The sequence below is a fragment of the Monodelphis domestica genome, chromosome 5 (assembly GCF_027887165.1).
Source record: "Monodelphis domestica isolate mMonDom1 chromosome 5, mMonDom1.pri, whole genome shotgun sequence".
Taxonomy (NCBI): domain Eukaryota; kingdom Metazoa; phylum Chordata; class Mammalia; order Didelphimorphia; family Didelphidae; genus Monodelphis; species Monodelphis domestica.
The window spans coordinates 194,103,351-194,114,102 of record NC_077231.1 but is presented as its reverse complement, the minus strand read 5'-3'; positions in this window follow the sequence as shown (position 1 = coordinate 194,114,102).

Below are 10,752 nucleotides of genomic sequence, written 5' to 3'. Positions count from 1 at the left end.
AAATATTAAAAGTGACCAAAGAATGGATCCAAAGCTGCAGCTCAATCTATTTTTCTAGATTTGCTATGGGAAATGGCCTAGAGACTGAAAAGGATAAGAAAACAAAGTTAATTTCTATCTGTGCTGATTAGTGCTTAATTATATTAAATTTAAACAGCTGAAATAGTGATTAACTTAATTTATTAATCAAGTAAGCCTCAGCTGATATCCTGTGTTCCCCAGCTCTGTGGAATTCCTTCCTTGAAAAATGCACAAACAGGCCAGCAAAAAAGAGCAAACATGACATTTTTGTATTAACAGCTCTTCTCTGGACCATCAGGAAAACTATAGAAAAAAAACTGAAAACATTATACCAGCTTGCATTAGGAAAACAGTACAGCCAGCCAAATGGTTTTCATTGTCAATATAGTTATTTTGCTTACATCTCAGCTCTCTGCAATCTGACTTTCAACTTCAATATTCAACAGAAACTGCTGTCTCCAAAGTTACCAATGAATGAAGTCTCATTTGCCAAATCTGATGGCCTTTTTTCATCCTATTCAAACTCTACAGCATTTGACGCTGCTGACCACTTATTTCCTCCCTGATATTATCTCCACTCTGGGTTTGCATGATACTTGGTTCTCCTACCAGTCTGACCACTTCTTCTCAGGCTTCCTTGCTGGGTGATCATGTAACACCTCCCCACCTCTAACTACTGTGGCTGCTCCCTCTGGCTCTGTCTTAGAACATATTCTATTCCCAATCTATTATCTCTCCCTTAAAGGTTCCATCAGCTCCTGCATGTTTAACCATAATTTCTACGCAAATAACTCCTGAATCTATATATTCGGCTCTAGTCTCTTGAGCTCTGGTTGCATATCTTCAATTGCCTACTGGATTGTGAAAGAAAAAATATTTTCCTTTTGGACTTTTTTCTTATGTTATTTTATTAATCAATGAGGCAAAACACATGCTAAAAAAATTAAAAAAATAAAAAATAAGACGAGAGAGGAAACTAGGAAGCCCAATGGAGAGAGTGCTGGGCCTAGAGATAGGAGGTCCTGGGTTCAAATATGGCTTCAGATACTTTTTAGCTAGCTCACCCTGAGCAAGTAAGTAACCCCTGATTACTTAGCTCCTGCCACAATCCTGTTTTAGAACTGATATGAATACAGAAGGTCAGGGCTTAAAAAATAATAAGGCAAGGTAATAATACATTAACAGAATGATTGCTGGAGACCAACAAGTTTTACAAGGTGGGACAGCTTTTCATAATACAATTTTCATAATGAGATAAAGACAATTCTGATAGGTTCATCAACAAAAGAAGTTGTGCCCTTGCAGATCAGTTCTTCCCCAAGAATGGGACACTTTGCTCTGCTGGGCCCGTGGGGTCTTGCTTGACGTGCTAATTTGCCATATCTTAAGGGATGTGAAGATGCAGACTGATGCCACCCCTCAATATTGATTGCCTGGCAGGGCTGAGAACAACGGGTCAGAGACAAGATATCTTTCAATGAGGTATTTTAAACCATCCTATAAGCATCTCAAACTCAACATGTCCAGAATAGAACTCATTATCATGCACCTCCAACTCAGCATTTTCTAACCCCATTATTATATTTTATACATTTAGCTTGTACTCTCCCTTTCATGCATTCTATACATTGGCCAAATGCCACCACTTCAATCATCTCAACTAGAATTTATCTTTTCTTATTCTGAGCTCCCTAGTTCTTTGTACTTCTCTTGAGGCACTTATCCTATTTTTCTTTGTAGCATAGTTGTTTGTATACTAGTCTTATTACAAAACATAGCACAATGCTTTGAATATGGTAGTAATTCAATAAATAATTATTGGATGAAAGCGTGGAGAGAGGGGGTATAGTGGATAGAGTGTTAAGCCTAAAGCCAGAAAGACGCATCTTCTTGAGCTTAACTATGGTCTCAGACACTTATTAGCTATGTAAATCTGGGGAAACCACTTAACCCTGTTTGCCTCAGTTTCCCATATGTAAATGAGCTGGAAAGAGGAGGAGGAAATGGCAAGCCACTCCACTATTTTTGCCAAGAAAACCCCAAATGGGGTCACAAAGAGTTGGACACAACTAAAAAGACTCTATAACAACAACAACATGGAGAGAGGAGGGAATAAAAAGAAGAAGGAAAGGAAAGAAAAGGAAAAAAGCCTTCTAACTAAAATATAACTTTAAGAAATAAATATATAAGTATACCTATGTTTGAATACCACAAGCATTTACATTTTAAAGCAGGAAGTACAAGATACCACCAGCTGGATGACTAACATAGGGAAGTGACCCAGGCATCAAGAGCCTCCCACAAGTTTGACAGGGCACACTGGGCTGCAATGAGTTCAGACTGATTCTGAGATCAGTCTGGGGTAAAGTGGGGTGGGGGTAGGAAGTCAGAGGAAGACAGCCAAGGTAGAAGATTCTGCCAGCAGAAGAAATATAAGAGCTGTCAGGAAGGTAACTTGAACCAGGGTCAAAGACAAGGAGGCATTACAAAGATGCTGAGACCAGATGGCAGAGGCAGCTTACAATATTTGGTATGAGGTCATTGTTCATTTAAGAGCCTACAGCATGCTGCCTGCTTTTTTCTTATGAACGCTACCTATTTCTAATCCTGACTATCCCACTGGAACTATGCTGAAGCTCTGAAGACAAAAGAGACTTACATATATTGGCTAAGATCAAAGCAGAAAATCCTGAATGACTACTTGATAAAGCATGAGAAATAAAGGTCAAGCAACAATACAATTCATAAATTTTCCAATTAGTTATTCTTATTTGAGATAGTAAATAAAGTCCATTCTTCATCTGTAATAATAATTTGAGAATATTCCTCTGATTTGAAAACTATTATAATTGAAGACTGTTTTTCTAGAAGCTGCCTAACAGATCAATACCACTTGTTTTTGTAAAATGTTGGATTGCCAACCAGGTAGGAGTAGTTTTATAATCTCACTTCTTATCAGAACTAACTAAACAAATCATTCTACCAGTTAAAAAATGTCCATGCACCACCGCCCAAAGAATAGAAAGTAAACTTCAAAAGTTTAATCTTTTATATATCTAGGCTAGGTAAAAAGAAAGTAAGCAGCACATTGAGAAGAATGTTGAACAAGAATAAGGAAGCTCTAGGTTCAAAATCTACTTTGAAAGGGAAACTATACCATATATATATATGTATATATATATATATACATGATATGTAGTTTATTCATAGTTTGTAGTTTCTATATGTAGTTTGGCTAATAATATTAGTAGGTAAGATTTCCTCACTGCTTTAACATTTGCTAACTACTTTATAAATGTGATTTCATTTTATTCTAACAAAATTCTGACCTGGCAGACAGGTGCTATTTTACCCTTATTTTACAGATGAGAAAACTAAGATAGATAGAAGCCAAGTAGCTTTGCCAAGGGTCACAAAGCTAATAAGGCAAATTGTGAACTCAGGTATTCCCAACTCCAGGTGCAGCAGTAAATTCACTGAAGCACCTACCTAGTTACTTAATTACACTATATAATTTCCATTTGAAAAACTTCTCTTTAATAATGCAATACTTCTTTTAGACGTTTCTTTAGAGTGGTTATCTAGTTGAGTACTCTAGATTATTGGGAATCCTTGGGGGAGAGCTTTCAAACTTATTTTTCTTCCCCAAAATAACCTTTTTAAGAACAAAATTGGCTGAAAGACTATCAGGAAATTTGATGCTGGAGGCAAGGTAGGCTGGTTCATTTCTACTAATATAGCAGAAAGTTTAATAGTATTTAATGCTTTTGAAATCAGTAGTTTTGATTGTAAATATGTTAGAATATGGAATTGTATATAGAGCTGCTAGTTTAGTAACTGGGCACTTTTAAGTTAAAGATAAACTGAAACTGCCAGTCTTAGCCTACTCTCTTACTAACTTAACATGTGCAGCAGAAAAATAGTAAGACCAACCTTTGGAAATATATGCATATCCAGTAGTCCTCCATATAATGAGTTCTCAAAATGACAGAATCATCTTAAATGACCTTTTGCATGACATCCTTAAATAATCAAATATTGCAAGCAACTATATATCTGTCAATGGCAACAATGATCTCAAGGACTTGATTCATAGGAAATCCTGATGGTCAGGAATAGAATAACCAAACTGCAAAAACTGCAATATATTCTCCAGCTTCTTCATCAATAACTTAAAATGCAGGAAGTTGTTAAACCACTAAGATCATCATGACATTTGCTTAGCAGACCTTTTTAAGTGAGTTCTTTCAAAGGTAAAATATTAACAGATAATAGGATATATGCAAGGAAGAATCAATGAAGTTCCAAGTCATATAGTACTTATAGATGGGCAGCCAAATGCCCAATGCACAGAAATGGGGAATAAGATGTTTTGGGATAACATTTTAAATCATTTTTTAAAAATAGGCAATATACTGCAGTCTTATCATTTATAAAATATGTGAACTAAGTTCCATGGACTTAGAGGGTGGAAATATATTTGTTTTGTTGAATGGCAGTAGAAATAACACAAAGGCTGTGGAGAGATGTTAATAGATAACTATCCACATGTTACTGTAGCAGCATGGCCTAAACTTGCCAATTAATGATATCATGAAATTGGAAATCTGCTAAGAGTCCCATAGAAAATCAAAAGTAATTCTAAAACATATAAACACATTTTGTGGCTTTTGTCTTCAGTTTCAAGAAAAAAGAAGAAGAAAAATGCAGAGAATTTAAAAAATGACACTTAATTCTATTTTAACAACCAGTTAATAAAGTTGGTGTTTCTTTTGAGAGTTTACTGGATTAAATAGCTCTCTAAGAAACAAAATAGTAGTGTGTCAACTAGGTGGCTCAGTGAATTGAGTGCCAGACTTAGAGATGGGATGTCCTGAGTTCAAATTTGTAAGATCCTAGGCAAGTCCCTTAACCTAACTGCCTAGCTCTTAAACACTTTTCTATCTTATAACTAATACTTAGTATCAATTCTAAGACAGAAATGAAGGTTTTTTTAAAAGAAAAAATGGTAGCCTAGGATCCTTAGAAGTGTGGAGAATAATATATTTAGTAAGAATATCTTATGGGTTTACCTAAAAAACATCTTACAGATCCTTAAGTTTTGTTAATTTTGGGAGACTCAAAGAACATGGAATATGGGTTGCAGACACTGCAAAACTGCTGTTACCAAAAGATTTTTATACCTATTTGTGTCAAGCCATTCACACAAAAGGTCATTTGTATACTCAAGCTGGAGTAGACTCTGTGAAAAGGCAATGGGTAGCACTGGGAGTAAGTACTGTTGCAAATAAGATCTGTACAAGTTGTTCTGTTTGCCAAAAATTCAACCAAGGTGCATTCAGAAAGAAAGGTTTGGGTGGTAGACCTTTGGAATATTGTCCATTCGAGAGTTTGCAAATTGATTACATCAGCATGCCAAAAGCTGGAAGATAAAAGTTTTGCCTGGTAATTGTGGACAGGTTAACAAAATGACCTGAAGCTTTTCCATCAAATACAGCTAACTTTGTGGTAAAAGTGTTGATTAAGGAAATTATTCCTAGGTTTGGTGTACCACTTACCATAGACTCTGATAAAAGATCTCATTTCACCAGGATATCCTGAAAAGAATCTATGAGAATCTAGGAATAATACCAAAATAACATGTTCCTTATCACCCACAAAGTTCAGGTCAAGTGGAGCATGTAAATAGGGAACTCAAGACTATGGTGGGGAAAATCTGTGCTGAAACTCATCTAAAATGGCCAAGTATTCTTCCTATAGCTTTGTTTTATCTATGTACAAGACCAAGAGCAGATTTACATATATCATCTTATGAAGACCCTGCTCCTCCAGAGAATTTCCCAGAAGTCCTTGTTCAGTTTCCAACTGTTGTTCCTACATTCCAATTTCCTCTAATGGTTTTTTTGTTCCACTCCCCATCATTACAGTTAATTCCATTGATTTATGAAACAAGAGGGTGAACTTTTGGCATTCTTTACCAGATGTCCTAGACAAAATTAACATCCTTTTGAGAACTCCAAGTTTGCATGTGCCTTCAAGTACACAAACAAGTAAAGTGAAAATTTTCATTAAGAAACACAAAGAATTTCATTGTCTATCAACTCATGCTACCACCAATCTACTGCATACAAAATTCAAGGCCGAAAATGTTATTAGTGATAGCATTGTTTGGCACATTTACCTGGACCATAAAAGAAGCAATACTCTTAGATTTAGCAAAATATAGATATCTTCAAGAATTTGGTTCAAGAATAGCTAGGATGCTACCAAGCATATCCCTTAAAGACAAACAATTTTCAAAGCTATAAGAACTCTGATCTTCCTGATGATACGAGATTCAGGGTCTAAAGCAAGATATATATATATATATATATATATATATATATATTTTTTTTTTTTAGTATGACCAATAAGGAAAGTTGTTTTGTTTGACTATGCATATTTGTTTCAGGGAATTTGTTTTTCTTTTTTTTTTTAATATGATGGAGTGGGAGGGAGAGAAAATAGATTCTATTAACTAACAAAAAACTTTAATTAAAAAAAACAAAGCACTAAAAAAAAAGATTGACCTATAAGAAATCTCAAAGAGACGGCTTAGAAAAAACAGAGCTTTAAAACAGCAAAGAGATCTTTGGATAAAGCAAAAAATACTGTTCATGCTAAAGGCAAGAATGGCAAGTATATTTAAAAAAAACCACTTGAAAATGGAAAAAAAACTAACAATGATCTTCATCTACTAAAGACATTAGACATTGTATGGCACATGAAGAGACTTTGCTACATGGGATGAAAGTCCAAGTAATGATGGAACTGGTTCTGAATATCCCAAAGTATATCAAAATGAGCTCCATAATGCAGTCACAGAGAGATTCACAGGATACTTTACTAAAGTTTCTGAGGCAGGGCAAACAGTAACAAGGATCCTGCTTCAATAAAAAGTGACCTGAACATTTTTGGCAACTTTCACCTCATTATTTTATTCTCACAGACCTATAAAGTCTTTACACAAATCATACTCTTTTCATAGTTCTCATAATCAATTGATGAGTGGTCCAGCTTTCATGCTGTTTGTTCCTTGATCACACACGTGCAATCCTGTCAATCAACTTGAAGAAAAAAATAAAGAATATTGACTTCTTGTACCACATGCTGTATCTTTGTAGATGCAAAAAGAAGTCTGAATCAATGGGAACCACCACAGTTTGGGATGCATTATACAATTAAAGACAATATTGACATCATCAAAGATGTAAACATCAGCCTTGGAAATGAAATGAAGTCATTTGCGGAGAGCTGAGAAATTATATCCATAATGAGGCTTTCCCAAAACTATTCATTGCAATATTGGAGACACTATTTTAGTGTTTTGACTGGAAAAATATCACCCTCCAAGATCTCCAAAAATAGCTTCATGAGTTAGAGACAAACTAAACCAAATGGCTCCAATATGAAACACAATGGCAGGAAAATGGTTACAAAGCCCTGCATATGTAGATAACTTGAGGATCAAGCAAATACTGAAATATTTGTTCCTTAGGCTCCAACCTTGACAAAATAACAACATGGATGGAAAATGGGCTGAAAGACAGAAAGCTACAAAGATTGATTTCAACCACAGAGATAAAATGTTGATTGAAAAGGAGGTATTGTAAACCACTGGGGCAAAAGTATTTAACTCCAGCAAACTGCTTGTATGATCTACATATCAGAATGGTAACTAAAACAAAATCAAAAGCAGAAGTTTGGGTACATTCAATGTGTAATGAAAAGAAAAAGGTACAAAACTTCGAGTGAACCGATGTTACAGTGGAGAGAGATAGGACCTTAGAGTCAGGAAGACTTGGATTCAAAACCAGCCTCAGACATTTCTAAATAGAAGAAGATCACCAAAACAGTCAATACTTGAAAAACTTTGAAAATATGTACACTATATCACAACTCTGGACCATCCACCTCTGTAAAGAATTGAGATGAGGGGAGAAATATTTATAGATACTCTTTTGCAATAAGATTTATGTGTTTATGGGGGTAGCTGTGTAGCTTAGTGGATTGAGAGCCAGGTCTAGAAATGGGACGTCCTATGTTCAAATCTGACCTCAGACACTTCCCAGCTGTGTGACCCTGGGCAAGTCACTTAACCCCCATTGCCTAGCCCTTACTGCTCTTCTACCTTGGAACCAATACATAGTATTGATTCTAAGATGGAAGATAATGAGGGTTTAAAAAAAAGTTAAGAAATCATCTATTCCTTACACCTTGCCTCTTTTTTTTTGCAGATGAGAAGTTATAGAATATTATAGACATTTACGTTAAAATGAAAGTTATTTTTGTATAGAGAAAATAATATTTTTCTGATTATATCAATAATAAAATTTTAGTAGCATATATGACTACCTGTTCCTAGGCATTTTGTAATTGCTTCATACATAAGAAAGGTAAAATTACTAGCCATAGGGAAAAACAAGTAACTTCCCAGCTGATAAATGGTCAAAAGATATGAACAGGCAGTTCTCAAAGTAATTAAAGCTCTCTATAATCATGCAAAAAATGTTCTAAATCTGTATTAATTAGAGAAATGCAAATTAAGAGAACTCTGGGGTACAACCCTGCACCTACAAGATTGGCATTATGACAGAAAAGGAAAATGACAAAACTTGGAGGGGTTACGGGAAAGCTGGGACATGAATACATTGTTGAGAGAACTGTGAATTGATTCAATCATTCAGAGAGCCATTTGGCCCTATGTTCAAAGGGCTATAAAACAGTACATAACCTTTGACTTAACAAAACCATTACTAGGTTTGTATCCCAAAGAGATTTAAAAAAAGGGGGGGGGGGAGGACCTATAGATACAAAGATATTTAAAGCAAGTTTATTTAGGGAGGCAAAGATTTGAAAAGTGAAGATATAGCCATCAATTGGAGAATGACTAAGTTAGAGCATATGATTATAATAGAATACTAATGTGCTGTAAGAAATGATAAGCTGGAGGAACTCAGAAAAACCTGGAAAGACTTACATGAATGGAAGCAAAGTGAAATGGGCAGAACCAGGAGAACATTGTACAGTGACAGGAACACTTCACCATGAATAACAGTGATTCTCAGGAATACAATAATTCAAAACCATCCCAAAAGGCTCATGATAAAAACTGCCATCTACTTTCAGAGGAAAAGAACTGAGTTTGAATCCATGCCAAAGCAAACTTTTTTTCACTTAATATTTTTTCTCTTTGAGTTTCCTTCCACAAAAGGATTCATATGGGGAAATATCTCATGATTGCACACGTAAAAACTATATGAATTGCTTATCATCTCAAGGGAAGTGGGGGTTGGTGGGAGGGAGGAAGGAAGAGAATTCGAGATAGTATTATTTTTTTTAATGTTGGCAACTGTTTTCACATATAATGTGGTGGGGATTAAATTCATTTCTTTTTTAAAAACATATAGGATCATGAAGAATCAGATACAATTGAACAAAGAGGTCTTAGGAATAATGATGGGGAAGTCACCCTAGGGGCAGCTCACTATCTTTCCCTGAAAAGGATCCCTACCTATCTCCTTTCTCCACTGAAATAGGAAGAAGCAATATAGTGACATTACCACTTTTCAAGCATGTTTGGCATCTTCTGTATGCAGGTACACACTATACTCATTTCTGTGATTTGAATCATTAGGAAAACTAAGACTCTTTCCTCCAATTTTTAAAACCCTGACTTCAACAGTCAAACCATCTGATACTTTACGTGTTTGGTTTGAAATTGTTTACCACTATAATAATGTCCACCACCTATTATAACAGATATCCACAAGAGAAAAATCATTGTATGACTATTTGTAAATTGTACAGTGTACAGTGTAAAGTGTAAAAAGTACAAGTACTTTAAGGTGTTTAGAAGAACATAAAAAAATCAGAAGCATGGAATATATTTTAAATAATAATGATAGTGCTTTTTTGAAGTGCTTCATATGTGTTATCTCAAAACTATCTGGAAAGGTAGTTGCTATCATTATGCCCATTTTAAAAGCTAAGAAACTGAAATGCAGAAAGCTAAGTAACTTGTTCAGGGTCATAGAGCTAGCCTCTTGGGTAGGATTTGAATAATAATAAAGCTGAATAATAGTAATATACATAATAAAATTTAATAAAATAATATTAATAATAAAAGTATTTTAGCAAATGTCAAGAGAGAAGAAAGAATTGGTGACATACAAGCAAGTTGCCAGTTATCTTTGATTTAATAAAGACAGTCAAAGGTGAATATAGTTCACACAATGCTGGATCAAATGTCCCTAGCCATATCCTTTGGCTTTTTTGTATTTTTCATCATCTATAAGAAATCCATAAATATTCACAAAATGATAATGCTAAATGTCTTACAGGGGAGGCTAAGGGCAGGATTAATTTAACAATTTAGAAACATATGAAAACCTGATATTATGTATGAATGATCATTACAATGATCCTATGTATTAACAAGCATTATCAATTACCCAATTTTCTTTCCTCTGGACTAATTTTTAATGCTTTTAGCCTGGTGGCTAGAGTGATACTTCTACCAAATTTCCCTGATTAGTTAGCTTCATCTATCTTTTATTTCATTTAGTCAACCCTAAAAGTACAAGGCAGCAGGCATATTTATTTCTCTACTTCCCAAAGGGTATATAAATAATGGAAGAATCTCATATTATTTAAATCTCGTTAGGGCATCACTTTGTTTCCTGACTTTTA